The 15,924-nt window shown below is 44.1% G+C and overlaps 1 protein-coding gene across 1 annotated transcript in view; it reads right to left on the bottom strand.

Moving 5' to 3' along the window:
* The window catches only part of LOC141140811 (protein FAM177B-like), a 44,439-nt gene extending 43,184 nt beyond the window's left edge, over nucleotides 1–1,255 (bottom strand). Inside the window, exon 1 of the mRNA XM_073628315.1 lies at nucleotides 1,053–1,255. The gene's annotated coding sequence lies outside the window, so the exon portion shown is untranslated. The remainder of the gene's footprint in view (nucleotides 1–1,052) is intronic.
* Nucleotides 1,256–15,924: the final 14,669 nt, after the last annotated feature.

Here is a 15,924-nt window from a genome sequence, read left to right as displayed (position 1 = left end):
AAGTTATAACGTTTACAAAATAGGGGATAGTTTTATGGCATTTTTATTATTAATTTTTTTTTTACTAGTAATGGCGGCGATCAGCGATTTTTATCGTGACTGCGACATTGTGACGGACACATCGGACATTTTTGACACATTTTTGGGACCATTGTCATTTATACAGCAATCAGTGCTATACAAATGTACTGATTCCTGTGCAAATGACACTGGCAGTGAAGGGGTTAACCACTAGCGGGCTAGGGAGGGGTTAAGTGTGTCCTAGGGATGTGTTACTAACTGTGGGGGGGAGTGGCTACATGTGACACGTCACTGATCTCTGCTCCCAATAACAGGGAGCAGAGATCAGTGACACTGTTACTAGGCAGAATGGGGAGATGCTTGTTTACATTAGCATCTCCCCGTTCGTCCTCTCCGTGAGGTGATCGCGGGTATCCCCGCGGCGATCGAGTCCGCAGGACCTGCGACCCGACTCACGGAGCTCCCGGCCAGCGGCGCACACGCAATGGCATGGCGGCAAATACAAAGGGACGTACGGGTACGCCCATTTGCCCAGCCGTGCCATTCTGCCGACGTACATCAGTGTGCGCCAGTCGGGAACCGGTTAAGGCAACCCATTTAAAATGAATGTGCTGCCTAGGCACCCTAATGTACTAATAGTCATTCTTGACTCGTGTTTTTATTGTTGTCCCTGCTGGGGAAATTCACCCTCTCTAATTGTTCTAGTGAGGTGACCATTGTCCCAGAGACAGTAAGTGAGGAGAAATCCAAAAATGTTGACTTGCAATTAGAACAAGTTCTGGTGACAACTATCTAAGATGGGAGTTTCCCCTCACTTTCGGGAGATTTTCTCTCCTGGTACACCTCCGGGACAGGAATTGAAGGGAAATGTCCCCAATAGGTCACAGAAATCATAAACCCTGACAGGGGATTTGTCCAAAACGTAAGAAAATGTTTTGGTTATACGTTCATTTAACCCATCAAAACCTGAAATATGAGTTTTGGCGGACTGTCCCTCAAAGACGTGTAAAGAAGACAAGAAGACAAATTACCTGTATAGTCTCTGGTCTGATCTCAGCAGCTTATGCTCCGAGTTATTACACATAGATGGTGTATAAGTATGTTAGCAGTGTTGTCCTCTCCTGACGGTGCTCAGTGCAGTATGATCCTGGGCTGGACTCTTGTTTAGTTTTAGGGCAGATCTGCATTTCCTGTACATACTCCTTATTAGAACCTAGTCCTGGCACACGGGGAAAGGGAGTTACATGTAAACTGTTTGCAGAGCTTAAATAATGTGATTAGAGAGATTGTGTCAGAGCTGGACTGGGCTTAAAGGGAAACTTATTCATTTTTGAAGTATGACAATATGTTTTATTATTTTAAAAGCCTTCTTTTAAAGTATAGCATATATATATATATATATATATATATATATATATATATATATAAAATGTGTGTGTGTGTGTGTATGTATGTGTATATATATATATATATATATATATATATATATATATATGTATGTATGTGTGTATATATATATATATATATGTATATATGTATATATATATATGTATATATATATATATGTATATATATATATATGTATATATGTGTATGTGTATATATATATATATATATATATATATATATATATATATATATATATATATATACATACACACTCACCAGCCACTTTATTAGGTACACCTGTTCAACAGGTTGTTGGTGCCAGGCGGTCTGGTCTGAGTATTTCAAAAACTGCTGATCTACTGGGATTTCATGCGCAACCATCTCTAGGGTTTACAGAGAATGGTCCGAAAAAGAGAAAATATCCAGTGAGTGGCAGTTTTGTGGACAAAAATTCCTTGTTGATGTCAGAGGTCAGAGGAGAATGTGCAAACTGGTTCAAGATGATAGAAAGGCAACAGTAACTCAAATAACCACTTGTTACAACCAAGGTATGCAGAATACCATCTCTGAACGCACAACACATCAAACTTTGAAGCAGATGGGCTACAGCAGCAGAAGACCACACCGGGTGTCACTCCTGTCAGCTAAGAACAGGAAACTGAGGCTACAATTCGCACAGGTTCAACAAAACTGCACAATAGAAAATTGGAAAGACATTGCCTGATCTTATGAGTCTCAATTTCAGCTGCGATATTCAGATGGTAGGGTCAGAATTTGGCGTAAACAACATGAAAGCATGGATCCATCCTGCCTTGTGTCACTGGTTCAGGCTGCTGGTGGTGGTGGATTAATGGTGTGGGGGATACTTTCTTGGCACACTTTGGGCCCCTTAGTACCAATTGAGCATTGTTTAAACACCACGACCTACCTGAGTATTGTTGCTGACCATGTCCATCCCTTTATGACTACAGTGTCCCCATCTTCTGATGGCTCCTTCCAGCAGGATAATGCACCATGTCACAAAAATCAAATCATCTCACCACTGGTTTCTTGAACATGACAGTGAGGTCACTGTACTCCAATGGCCTCCACAGTCACCAGATCTCAATCCAAATAGAGCACCTTTGGGATGTGGTGGAATGGAAGATTCACATCATGGATGTGAAGATGACAAATCTTCAGTAACTGTCAGGAACGGTGTCATTACTGGTTTCACCTGCTGGTGGCACTGTTACGCTCAGCAATAAAGGGTGTAATTCTGGTGGCCACCAGCGGGTGTCTCCCTGCCTGGACTACAGACCAGCTATCAAGCACACCTGTTATGGGCCTGCTGGTCTATATAAACCCGCCCTGAACCAAAGCGCAAATGCTTCAGAATTCCCTCTGCTAGCCTTGTCCCTGCCTGTACCTGCATTTGTTCCTGCTTGTCCTGGACCCCGTTCCATGTATCCTGTCCTTGAGACCTGCTCCCTTTACGGTCTGCTTCCTTATATCTGGCTTCTGTTCCCCTGTTGCTTTTGTCCCTGCCTTGTTTATTCCTTGTTTGTTTGCTTTGTGTGTGTATATATATATAAAGTTAGTTAGGTGGTTTTGGGGTTTGCTGTGTCTTGCACTTATTTACTTGTTTGTGGTTTGCACGTGTGTCCTTATCCTAAATAAATATATTTTTTCACTTACTCATTTGTCCCTGATTCCTTGCTGCAGCCCGATCTGATAACCTGTATTGGATGTTTGTGTATAGCATCCCTGACAGAATTCTGAAGCCATACAATCAGATCGGCTCCACCTGGGAATTGGGTTTGAGCACTTGCTAATTACTAAAGATGGATTTTGAAGATATTCTGTAGTTATCGCTCCTGGCAACAGATGACAGAGATTTTTGTTATCAGACATGAAGTGAACACACTAAGAAACAGTTGTTAGAATACATCTGTCTAGCTCATATTTGTATTGATCAGCGCAGTTTTTTGTTTGAAGATGTGCAACCAGATCTGTGCTGAGTTGGCCCTGTCTGATGCCTCTAGGGGAGGTGATGACTATACACCCCCATTTAGTGCAGCTCAGGTAGAATCTTTGGTTTGGGTATTGGAGGATAACGCAGCCTTTTTCTTTGAACATTATTCAGCTTGTCCTCAACAGGTGGTTGCAGAATGTATTGATTCAGTGCAGTCTCTGGTCAGACGAGTAACGTGCAAACCTGATTTTGTGCAATCACTATTACAGGCCTAGTCAAGTTTGTTGCACTCAGCCTCTGTCAGCTCCCAACCACCCATTTCTGTGGCTAGATACCAGCTTGCTGGGATGTCTTCCTCTCCTTTACCTTCAACAACCACAATTGCCGCCAAATACACCCTTCTGCCAATGAAGTACCAGTACCCTGTTTCCTCCTGCTGCACCTACCCTGCCTTTAACCCTCTTGCTTCTTCTCGGCTGCCTCCATCAGCTCCACTAAATCTCCCTTCAAAATCTGCTCCCTCTGTTTTACCATCCTTCCACTTTTCGCTTCTACCAGCTGCATCCACTACCTACAGCCCTGTACCCACATACAAATCTTCAGTGGCTAAAACCAAAAAGAAGTGGAAGTTTTTCCCAACCTTTACCATCATGCCAGTATCCAATCCTACCAGCTGATCCACTCCAGCCTGAAGTTCCGGTGCCCATGTTCCAGCCTGAAGTTCCGGTGCCCATGTTCCAGCCTGAAGTTCCGGTGCCCGTATCCCAGCCTGCTGGGCCGGTGCCCGTATCCCAGCCTGCTGGGCCGGTGCCCGTATCCCAGCCTGCTGGGCCGGTGCCCGTATCCCAGCCTGCTGGGCCGGTGCCCGTATCCCAGCCTGCGGAGCCTGTGTCCGTTATCCAGCCTGCGGAGCCGATGTGCCTGTGCCCGCTGCCCAGCTTGATGTGCCTCTGTCTGCTGCCCAGCTTGAAGTGCCTCTGTCTGCTGCCCAGCTTGATGTGCCTCTGTCTGCTGCCCAGCTTGATGTGCCTCTGTCTGCTGCCCAGCTTGACGTGCCTCTGTCTGCTGCCCAGCTTGACGTGCCTCTGTCTGCTGCCCAGCTTGATGTGCCTCTGTCTGCTGCCCAGCTTGATGTGCCTCTGTCTGCTGCCCAGCTTGATGTGCCTCTGTCTGCTGCCCAGCTTGATGTGCCTCTGTCTGCTGCCCAGCTTGATGTGCCTCTGTCTGCTGCCCAGCTTGATGTGCCTCTGTCTGCTGCCCAGCTTGATGTGCCTCTGTCTGCTGCCCAGCTTGATGTGCCTCTGTCTGCTGCCCAAATTGATGTGCCTATGCTTGTTGCCCAGCCTGATGACCCGGGGTCTGCTGCCCAGTTTGATGACCTGGAGCCCTTTGCCCAGCCAGATGATCCTGAGCCCTTTGCTCAGCCAGATGATCCTGAGCCCTTTGCCCAGCCAGATGATCCTCAGCCCTTTGCCCAGCCAGATGATCCTGAGCCCTTTGCCCAGCCAGATGATCCTGAGCCCTTTGCCCAGCCAGATGATCCTGAGCCCTTTGCCCAGCCAGATGATCCTGAGCCCTTTGCCCAGCCAGATGATCCTGAGCCCTTTGCCCAGCCAGATGATCCTGAGCCCTTTGCCCAGCCAGATGATCCTGAGCCCTTTGCCCAGCCAGATGATCCTGAGCTCTTTGCCCAGCCAGATGATCCTGAGCTCTTTGCCCAGCCAGATGACCCGGAGCTCTTTGCCCAGCCAGATGACCAGGAGCCCTTTGCCCAGCCTGATGACATGGTGCCTGCTAAAGCTGTTCTTGATGCCCAAGCTTGCCGCTGATGTCTCCCTGACTGATGCCCAGCTTGCCGCTGTTTCAATCCTGCTTGTTGCCCAGCCTGAATGTATAATGCCCCTGTGTGGTCTGCCTCCGATGGGTTTTTGCCTGTTGCCCTGCTAATTTTCATTTCCAGATCCAAACTTCCTGACCCTAGTGGTAAGGTGCGTGTCCTAGTTTCAGACTCTGGTGGCATGTCCCCAGTGAACTAAAGGACTCTGGCCTTGGAAGTGCTAAGAAGTCTGCAGACTCAGTAGGGAAACTTTTTAGGGTGTTTCTGCACCCACTTGGACTGTGGAACCTAGGGCTGAATGGAGCGTCTGGAGGCCACTCCTTAAGGAGGGAGAACTGTCATTAACGGTGTCATTACTGGTTTCACCTGCTGGTGGCACTGTTACGCTCAGCAATAAAGGGTGTAATTCTGGTGGCCACCAGCGGGTGTCTCCCTGCCTGGACTACAGACCAGCTATCAAACACACCTGTTATGGGCCTGCTGGTCTATATAAACCCGCCCTGAACCAACGCTGAAACACTTCAGAATTCCCTCTGCTAGCTTTGTCCCTGCCTGTACCTGCTTTTGTTCCTACTTGTTCTGGACCCCGTTCCGTTTATCCTGTCCTTGAGACCTGCTCCCTTTACAGTCTGCTTCCTTATACCTGGCTTCTGTTCCCCTGTTGCGTGTGTGTGTGTGTGTGTGTGTGTGTGTGTATGTATGTATATATGTATATATGTGTATGTGTGTGTATATATATATATATACACATATGTATGTATATATATAATGTTAGTTAGGTGGTTTTGGGGTTTGTTGAGTCTTGCACTTATTTACTATATATATATATATATATATATATATATATATACTTTTTCATTTACTCATTTTTCCCTGATTCCTTGGTGCAGCCCAACGATCTGATCACTCGTATTGGATGTTTGTGTATAGCATCCCTGACAAACTGTGTAATGCTCTCATGTCAGTATGGACCAAAATCTCTGAGGAATGTTTCAACACATTGTTGAATCTATGCCACAAAGAGTTAAGGCAGTTCTGAATGCAAAAGGGGGTCCAACCTGATACTAGCAAGGTGTAATAAAGTGGCCGGTGAGAGTGTATGTATGTGTGTGTAAATCCGACCAAGGAAAACCATGCTAACTACAAAGCACTCACTGTGAAATACCACAAGGCAATCTTCAAAGCCAAAAAAGAACATTTCTCAGAAACCATCTCATCCGCCTTAAACCGTCCGCGGGAACTTTTCAAAATAGTTGCTCAGTCAATGAACCCGACCTGCTTAGAGCCCCCAGGAAACGATACTCAAGAATTCTGCAATGAGTTATCAGATTTCTTCATCTACAAAATCGACAACATTCGGAAATCAATCCATCAGGAAACAACAACCAACCTCACTCAACCAAAGCAAAAAGAGGATAGCGACACGAACATCACTCAACCACCGAATTTCTTTTTGTCCCCAATCACCATAGACACGACTAAAAACATCATCAGAAGCCTTCGAGACAGCACATCACATAACGACATCATCCCCACTAAACTGCTTAAAGAATGTTCCGACATCTTGGCCCCTACCCTAACACATCTCATAAATCAATCATTCAAAGAAGGGACTGTGCCAACCTCCCTCAAGCAAGGCATCGTCAAACCCCTGCTAAAGAAAGCCAATCTCGACCCTAAGGACCCTAACTGCCGCAGACCAATAACTAGCCTCAACGCCATCTCCAAGATTATGGAGAAAGCAGTAGTACAGCAGCTACAACACCACCTGGACACACACCAACTCCTGGACCCTCTGCAATCAGGCTTCCGCCCAGGCCATGGCACAGAAACAGCACTTCTCAAAATATGGGACGACGCCCTTGAAGCAGCAGACGATGGAGAACAGAGTCTCCTGGTACTGTTAGACCTCAGCGCAGCATTCGATACAGTGGACCACAATACTTTACTTGTCCGCCTCGCTGAAGTTGCAGGAGCTACAGGTTCTGCTCTAAGATGGTTTACATCCTTCTTAGAGAATGGCTCCCAGACAGTGAAACTAGGAACATTCACCTCGGAAACCCGGGCAGTCTCCTGTGGAGTCCCTCAAGGCTCACCCTTGTCACCAGTACTATTCAACATATACATCCGCCCACTTCTCAATATCATCAGGAAAACCGATCTTTGCTTCCATTCATACGCTGACGACACCCAACTCTACCTTCGCATCAAAGGACAAAAAGACCTTCATCAGCAATTACAGAAATGCCTCACCTTAATAGATGACTGGATGACCACTAGCTCCCTCAAACTCAACGGATCAAAAACAGAACTTCTTCTCCTACAAGCTAACAAAAATTCCAAAATAAAGACTCCATGGACACCTCCCACCATCCTTGGACAGACCATCTCTCCAAGCACCAAAGCCAAAAGTCTCGGAGTCATTTTTGACTCAGGAATGACAATGGATGCACAAATAGGATCAGTGGTGAGCGGATCCCACCATCTCCTCCGCCAGCTACGTAGACTCATCCCCTTCATCCCAGAAGAGGACAAAGCAGCAGTCGTGGGAATAATCATCAATTCCCAAATCGACTACGCAAATTCGCTCTACGTAGGACTACCCCAATATCAGCTTGCGCACTTACAACTCATCCAAAATACGGCGGCAAGACTGTTAACAGGAAAAAAACCCTGGGAATCCATCTCCCCCTCCCTAAAGAGCCTACACTGGCTAACCGTGAAGAATCGGATCACATTCAAGACCCTCTGCCTCACCCACAAATGCATACAAGGAAACGCCCCACTATATCTCTGCGAGAAAATAAAACACTACACACCGAATCGCAGTCTTGGATCAGCTAACCAAAACCTCCTTACCATTCCCAAATACCGCTACAAAGCAAAGGGAGAACGAAGATTCGCAGTCCAAGGACCTCGACTATGGAATGCTCTTTCAACCAACATCCACATGGTAGTAAACCACCAGGCCTACAGGAAAAAATTAAAGACCTTCCTTTTCTGAGAAGCTGACAACAGAGAATGCATCCAGCGCCTTGAGGCGATTCAGTTCGCATTGTTCAGTTCGCATCGTGTGTGTGTATATATGTATATATATATATATATATATATATATATATATATATATATATATATATATATATATATATATATATATATATATATATACCGTATTTTTCGCAACATAAGACACACTTTTTTTCCCCACAAAAAATGGGGGGAAATGTCCCCGTGTCTTATGGAGCGAATACTACCTCTCTACCAACCCCCCCACCACCACCGTCGCGGCCGCCGCGTTACATTCCGGGTCAGCCGTAGAAGGCATACATCCGGCGTCATCTGCTGTTACTCACAGAGGTCACTAATCCGCGGCTGCAGCGATCATATTGTTTGGGCCCGGCATGGTGATCATCAAAAGGCTAAGGAAGGGGGGCGGTCCGGGTAGAAGAAGTTCCCAGGATGCTTTGCATCAGATGACCAGTCCCAGTGTGCGGAGGCACGCCCACGCAATGTCGTTGGCGTCATTACGTTTTGCCTGGAAACCTACAGTGTTATCGGGGCATGCGCAATACAACCTATGACGCAGTTGGAGTGTTAAACAGGGAGATTTTGACAGAACACTAGAAGTCCCTTCTAGTCCCTCAGAAATCAGTGCCCACCCTGCATTCTTTTTTAGTGAACAAATGAACAAAACAAATGTACCGTACTAAGCACTGTCTTCATAAATAACGGTAATACTGACCAGGTGATCAGCCACGCCACCCACTGCAGGGACAAGGTGATCAGCCACGCCACCCACTGCAGGGACCAGGTGCTCAGCCACGCCACCCACTGCCATGCCACCCACTGCAGGAACCAGGTGCCAGCTCAGCTACCCACTGCAGGAACCAGGTCAGCCACTCACTGCAGGAACCAGGTGCCAGCTCAGTCACCCACTGCAAGGCCCAGGTGCCAGCTCAGCCACCCACAGCAGGGCCAGGGTCCAGATGCTAAAGCAGAAAGGATGAATAAGCAGAAAGACTAGCACATAAAATTCCTTTTAAACTGCAGGTAGTAAAATATTCTAAGGAACATGGAAACAGAGCAGCGGAGAGACATTCTGGGCCACCTCCAACTGAAAAAATTATAAGAGAGTGGAGGAAACCGGGGGATCAGCTGCAAAAAGCAAATAAAAGTAAGCACACTTTTCGTGGGCATGCTGAAAGAATGGATCACATGTCACCAAAATAATGGCTTCTCAGTCTCTAAAAAAAAAGATCATATATGAAGCTAAACGCGTTGCTGTAGAGAAAGGCATTCAGGATTTTACTGGATCACCCTTGTGGTGCTACAGATTTATGAGGCGATGTGACTTGCGCACCAAAACTAGAATTGCGCAAAAAATGCCAAAAATGCCAAAAGAATAGGAATCTAAGATTTTGTCTTTTCATAAATTTGTAATTGATGCTAGGAAGAAAAACGGTTTTGAAATTGGCCAGATTGGGAATATGGATGAAGTCCCGCTAATCTTAGATGTGCCATCTAATAGGCCCGTTGATCTGAAAGGTGCCAGAACCATAACCATGAAAACCTCAGGACATGAGAAAACACATTACACAGTTGTGTTGTCCTGCTGTGCAGACACCACCCATGTTAATTTTCAAAAGCAAAACATTTCCGAAAGAAGGGATTCCACGAGGAGTTGTCGTACATATTCATAACAAAGGATGGATGGACGAAAATGGAATGAGAGTATGGGTTGAAATAGTTTGGTCCAAACGTCCTGGAGGGCTTCTGAAAAAACCTGCCTTATTAGTGCTTGATCAGTTTAGAGCACATATTAGCGAAACAACAAAAAAGTGCTTTAACCAGTTGCCAACCGGCCCATAGCCAAATGACGGCTGCAGGGCGGTTGGATAACTCTGGGATCACGTCATATGACGTGATTCCAGAAAACTGCTCCCCCGCGCCCCCTGGGGACCCTCCAGAGGACCCGGCGCATCACAGATCACGGTAAACGGCCGCTGATCGCGGCCGTTTACCATGTGATCGCTTCGTCAAATGACGGAGCGATCACATGTAAACAAACCGGCGTCATGTCATGACGCCGGTTCCTCCCTCCCCTCTCTGTACCGGTGGGTACAGAGGGGGAGAGATCAGATGGGATCCGCGCTGTGGGCTGCATGTGTAGTGCCCACAGCGCTGTTCAGTGACATGTGCAGTCACATCCATCCATCCCTCCATGCTCAGCCATCCCCCCCCCCCCCATGCTCTGCAATTCCCTGTGCAATACTCTGCAATTCCCTGTGCAATACTCTGCAATACCCCACAATACTCTGCAATTCCCTGTGCAATACTCTGCAATACCCCACAATACTCTGCAATACTCTGTAATACCCTGTGCAATACTCTGTAATACCCTGTGCAATACTCTGCAATGCCCCGCAATACTCTGCAATGCCCCGCAATACTCTGCAATGCCCTGCAATACTCTGCAATGCCCCGCAATACTCTGCAATGCCCTGCAATACTCTGCAATGCCCCGCAATACTCTGCAATACCCTGCCATACTCTGCAACACTCGGTGATACCCAGCCATACTCTGCCATGCTCAGCCATGCTCAGCCATGCTCGGCTATACTCAGCCATACTCTGCTGTAGTCGGCCTCTGTATGTGGCCAGGCTGTGGAAGTCTCACACATGTGGTATCGCCTTACCAGGAGTAGGAGAATCTATTTTGGGGTGTCATTTTTGGTATGTACATGCTATGTGTTAGAAATATTGTATAAATGGACAATTTTGTGTTAAAAAAATGTGTTTTAACCACTTCCCGCCCGCCGGCCATCATACGACGTCCTTGACTTTGTGCGGGGATATCTGAATGATGGGTGCAGCTACAGGCATCATTCAGATATCAGCTTTTTCAGCCGGCGATTCCCTACACCATAGGAATGATCATAGCGGCTGTTCCACTGCTTGATCATTCTTACGGGAGGCGAGAGTGGACGTCCCCGCCTTCCGCTGCCCTCAGGTGCTTCTACCGACTCACCGCTACGATCGAAGCCAGGATCTTTTTTTTTTTTTTTTTTAATTTCAGGCTTCCCAGCCTAGAGGTGAGATGTGGGGTCTTATTGACCCCATATCTCACTGTAAAGAGGACCTGTCATGCCATATTCCTATTACAGGGGATGTTTACATTCCTTGTAATAGAAATAAAAGTGATCAAAAAATTTATAAAAAGCCTCAAACTAAAATAAATAAAGTAAAAAGAACAATAAAAAAAAAAAAAAAAATTTCCCCATGTCCCCGTGTGCTTGAATGCAGAAGCGAACGCATACGTAAGTCCCACTCACATATGAAAATGGTGTTCAAACCACACATGTGAGGTATCGCTGTGATCGGTAGAGCGAGAACAATAATTTTGGCCCTAGAGCTCCTCTGTAACTCACAAAATGTAACCAGTAAAAAATTTTAAAGCGTGGATTGGGGATTTTTAAGTAGCGAAGTTTGGCGCCATTCCACGAGCGTGTGCAATATTGAAGGGTGACATGTTAGGTATCTATTTACTCGGCATAACCTCATCTTTCACATTATGCAAAAATATTGGGCTAACTTTACTATTTTGTTTTTTTTTAAAGCACAAAACTGTTTTTTTTTTTAAAAAAAAAAGCGTTCGAAAAATTGCGCAAATACCGTGCGAGATAAAAAGTTGCAATGACCACCATTGTATTCTCTAGGGTCTTTGCTAAAAAAATATATATAATGTTTTGGGGCTCTATGTAATTTTCTAGCAAATAAATTATGATTTTTACATGTAGGAGAGAAATGTCAGAATTGGCCTGGGTGCTCCTAGAATGCCTGATGTTGCTCCCCTGCATGTTGGGCCTCTGTGGCCACGCTGTGCAAAAGTCTCACATATGTGGTATCGCTGTACTCGGGAGTAATAGCAAAATGTGTTTTGGGGTGTAATTTGTGGTGTGCACATGCTGTGTGTGAGAAATAACCTGCTAATATGACAATTTTGTGAAGAATAAAAAAAAAAAGAAAAAAAAATCTTGATTTTGCAAAGAATTGTGGGGAAAAAATGACAACTTCAAAAAACTCATCATGCATCTTTCTAAATACCTTGGAATGTCTTCTTTCCAAAAAGGGGTCATTTGGGGGGTATTTGTACTTTTCTGGCATGTTAGGGTCTCAAGAAATGAGATAGGCCGTCAGTAATTCAGGTGTGATGAATTTTCAGAGATTGACACCATAGCTTGTGGATTCTATAACTTTCACAAAGACCAAATAATATACACCGATTTGGGTTATTTTTACCAATGATATGTAGCGGTATAAATTTTGGCCAAAATATATGAAGAAAAAATGACTAATTTGCAAAATTTTATAACAGAAACGAAGAAAAATGCATTTTTTTACAGAATTTTCGGTCTTTTTTCTTTTATAGCGCAAAAAATAAAGAACCCAGCAGTGATTAAATACCACCAAAAGAAAGCTCTATTTGTGTGGAAAAAAAGAACAAAAATTTCATTTGGGTACAGTGTTGCATGACTGAGTAATTGTCATTCAAATTGTGAGAGCACTGAAAGCTGAAAATTGGTCTGGTTATTAAGGGGGTTTAAGTGCCCAGTGGTCAAGTGGTTAAAGAAGTGGAGACCCATCTAGCTGTAATTCCTGGGGGTCTTACCAGCCAGTTGCAACCTCTCGACGTTTCTATCAACAAACCATCTAAAGTATTTATGCGAGAAGAGTGGAACAAATGGATGGCTGCTGGGAATCATGATCTGACACCTACTGGACGAATGAAGAGGCCCACTATCACTCAAGTTTGTGAATGGGTGAAAACATCGTTGCACTCAGTGAAGGAGGAAATCGTTGTACAGTCATTCAAAAAATGCGACATTAGCAATGCCTTAGATGGAACTGAAGATGGCATCGTGTATGAAGATGGCGAAGAAAGTGATGTCAGTGATTGTGAGCAACTGAGCTTCATAAATTCTGACACTAGCGATGATGAGTTCTTGGGGTTCCCAGAAAACTAGAAGAGTACTCGAACCTTAAAGTCTCTTCTTATTTGTTAATGAAAGTGATGATGGTTCTTAATGTCATTATTGACTGCTGTTCACTTTACATGGTTGAAATATTATTCTGTTATATTTTATTAAACATTTTTGGTTCAAAATCTTTTTTTTCTTCTTTTCCTCCTCAAAAACGTAGGTGCGTCTTATGGAGCGAAAAATACGGTGTATGTGTATATATATATATATATAAAATAATGTACAGCAATATTTGCATATTACATATGTAGGTTGTGCTTTCTGCTTAAAGTTTAAGTTCACCTTTTCATTAAAAATTAAAAGGTGAACTAACTCCAAATATCCATGCCCACCCTAGATTGATGTGTTCTTTTCTAAGAACCTCTTGTAAGTATAAGAATTTGATAAAAGCTATTGCTCAAGGTACTTTCTTTTTGTTATTATAGCATTGTAGGTTGGAGGATGCTTGGGTGGAGCCCAAATTCAACAGTACAAGCTCAGGGGAGAGAATAAATATATTTATATTATATATATAAACTTTTTATGTTCCTATTTATTCTGTTCATGCCAGCAACAAAGCTATCCTTATCTGTATCCATTGCAAAGTACATTATTAAAACATTTGTCAATGTTTTTCAGTTACATAATATGACCTGTAGGCGTCAGTGTTGCTTTACTAAAAAGCTGTTTAGCCATTGCCTGCTGTAGAAGCTTGGTGGGGAGGAGACATCTGGTGGCTAGAAGATGCATTTCATTTATGGGATATACATTTTTATTAATAGACTTTTCAGATCCTGGGAAGCTGTAACATGTGGAACAACCATTAAAACCTTTCATGGCTACACAGGGAGATATCAGAATAGTAACAAGAAACATCAACTGACTTCTTCAAGATTATCCAGCAGATTCTGAAAGAAAAATTGCTGCATTGTTCCTTCAACAGTGTCACATCTAAATCCTGGAATTTTATTAAAATTTGGAAAGTTGATTCAAGGACAAATTATAAAGAAATATAGAAGATGCCTTCTCCCAAAGTGGGTACATCTTTCTTAAAGCTGGCTATAGATGGGTAGAAATTTTAACGAAAATTCTTAGGAAAAGAAGGTTTTAAGAAAGTTTGTTTTTGTAAACATTAGTGGGTCAAATCAACGTTCATTTTAGTGCCAGGATGGAAAATTTTACATGAACAAACACATTTCTAACATTATATGTGATTTTTATTTGGTCCATTCATTCCAGAATCGAATGTTAAAAGCAATCAAAATCTTTCATACGACAAACAAATGTTCCGAGAATGTTCATACAAATTTTTCTAAGCCTTTTCCTAAGAATTTTCATATGAAATTCTATCAATCTATGACATGCTTTAGTTTTGCTGCCCCCTTTACCCCTTTAAATACATAGTTACCTCTTCGCACATCCCCCCTCGCTATCGTTCTTTCTCTCTCCTGCTTCCCCTTCTCTACAGCTACCACCCTTTAATGCTTCCCCCACCCCCCCACCCCCCAAAAAAAAAAGAAAAAATGTATTCTATACTAACACCTTGGCAGGAGAGGAGGATTTTTATATTTTAAAGATAATATTCTTATTGAGTTTATAAAGTTTCAAAAAAAAAAAAAACAACAACAAAACACTGTAGATTTGTGCAGAAAAAAGTGTACAAAAACCAAATAATAACATTGCTTAAATCAACTCACATGTCTCATAGTGTTATTAACTGGAACTAGGTCACACATGAAGCGCTTACCCCTGAAGGAGTGACTGATTAATTGTTATATCCGTAATTCACGTTTACCACCTAACCCATCGCAGCCCATAAATTCAGAAACACAGTCCATATTGAATTTTTCTCTTGCTTTATTAAGTAACATGAACTGGGATAGGAGAAGGGTTTCTTTTGAGATGCTCTTTTGTTGCTTTATCATCTTTTCACTGTCTCTCATGCAAGGACCTAGAATCATTGCGGATAATAAGAAATCACTTTATGTGATTACTTCAATCAGGGAAGATGGAAGTAGATTTGATAGAGAATAATCGATAAAGAGTCACTCCGAATAACTTCTTCATCTGAAGAACTTTGCAAGAACAGTCTGTATCTCTATATGTGTGCTTGCAGCTTTACCGCTACCTTTTTACCACTACTTCCCATCTGCATGGTACTTCCAAGTTGAGCTAAAGAAAAGTCACTATGAATAACTCCTCCCGCTTGACTGATTGGAATCCCGGGGCACTGCTGAACCCAAAGTCACAGGCCATCACCGCCTGTCTCACTGACTTGCGTACCAACATCCCTCAGCCTCTGGTAGTACCCTTCCCTTGGGCTTTCACTCACATGATCAATAGTCCATGTTCCACTCATAAACGTTCTCTTTCCTTCTTTATGGCACGCTCCCTTCCCCGCAAGGGCATCCACTCCTCCACGGATGCCGGTTCCCCACCCTCCTCGCAAGGGGGGGCTCCGTGGGTTCCCCGGAGGGGGAGCCTCTCCCCTCCAGGAACCAGGCTGGGCTTCTCCAAGCTCGAACAGGAAACTAAAACCCCGACTGACCATGTGACCAGGCTTTTATATGAGAGTCCCGGGGCATTACCAAACAAATTAATGATTGGCCGGGACTCGCATACAAACTACCTGCCACTCAAATCCCAAATGAACAAACAGGCCTGCTATAATGGTACCAGCCTGCCTAAGTTTACCTGAAACTGCA

This window comes from Aquarana catesbeiana, linkage group LG04, assembly GCF_042186555.1.
Source record: "Aquarana catesbeiana isolate 2022-GZ linkage group LG04, ASM4218655v1, whole genome shotgun sequence".
Lineage (NCBI taxonomy): Eukaryota > Metazoa > Chordata > Amphibia > Anura > Ranidae > Aquarana > Aquarana catesbeiana.
This window is presented reverse-complemented; position numbering and strand designations above follow the sequence as displayed.